Source organism: Lactuca virosa, chromosome 2, assembly GCF_052849685.1.
Source record: "Lactuca virosa cultivar CGN04683 chromosome 2, Lactuca_virosa_CGN04683_v6, whole genome shotgun sequence".
Classification (NCBI taxonomy): domain Eukaryota; kingdom Viridiplantae; phylum Streptophyta; class Magnoliopsida; order Asterales; family Asteraceae; genus Lactuca; species Lactuca virosa.
In genome coordinates, this window is record NC_136427.1 from 251,713,411 (window position 1) to 251,714,445 (window position 1,035).

At 41.0% G+C, this 1,035-nt stretch overlaps 1 non-coding gene across 1 annotated transcript; it reads right to left on the reverse strand.

Moving 5' to 3' along the window:
* Positions 1–240: 240 nt before the first annotated feature.
* On the reverse strand, positions 241–347 carry LOC145162015 (small nucleolar RNA R71). The gene has a single exon (XR_013738870.1). It is a non-coding gene; the product is annotated as a small nucleolar RNA R71 (small nucleolar RNA).
* Between the last annotated feature and the right edge of the window lie 688 nt (positions 348–1,035).

A 1,035-nucleotide genomic window follows, 5' to 3' on the forward strand; every position in this document is an offset into this window, starting at 1 on the left:
TCATTCTATGGGAAAGATCATGAGGATGCTTTTAAGTATCTAGATGAAGTGAATGACATTGTAGATTATTTCAATGTCCCAAATGTCAATAGAGATATTGTCTTGTTAAGGATGCTACCAATCACTTTCAAAGGAGCTGCAAAAGATTGGTTAAAAGCACTTCCTCCTGGTACAATCACTAATTGGGCTCAAATGCGTGAGCAATTTCTAGATCAATTTTGCCCACCTTCCAAGATAGCTAAACTCAAGAAGGCAATAGCCAACTTTGAGCAACAACCGGGGGAGTCACTATACGAAGCTTGGGAGCACTACAAAGGGTTGTTAAGGAATTGTCCTCAACATGATCTAAATATTCAACAAGAGATGTCTATATTCTATGATGGGGTCAATGTTATGACAAGACAACTCCTTGATTCTCAAGGGCCATTGACAAAGAAAAATCAAAGGGAGGTCAAGGAGTTAGTTGAAGAATTCGCAAGACACTCTCGTGAGTATCACAACCCAAGACAAGATGGAGCAAAAGGCAGTGGGGGTGCACATTTTGAATAGATGGCTGCTATGATGGCGATGCTCAATACTATGGACTAGAGATTGACCCAAATGGACCAATCAATTCATGCAATAAGAGTTGGATGTGAAAAATGTAGTGGGTCACACTTGACTAAGGATTTCCATTTGGATGATTATGGGAACAAGAAGGCTCAAGTTTGCTACTCAAGTGGGGACAAGTATGATGACGATTGGAGGAAGCCAAAGAAGAAGTGGCTGCCTTATGATGAGTACAAGAAACAGAAGGAGGAAAAGTACAGGCAGACTGGCCGGGGTTTTTACCAAAAAGAGCAACCACCAGTTGAGAAGAAAGCTGATTTGGAGACTATGTTGGTTCGTTTCATGGAAGCTTCAGAGAAAAGACATGATGATACTGAAGCAGCAATGAAGGATCAAAGAACAACGATGAAAGAACAGCAGACCTTGATGAAAAATCATCAAGCCATGATGATTGACCAGCAAAACTCACTACGAAATCAGCAAGCC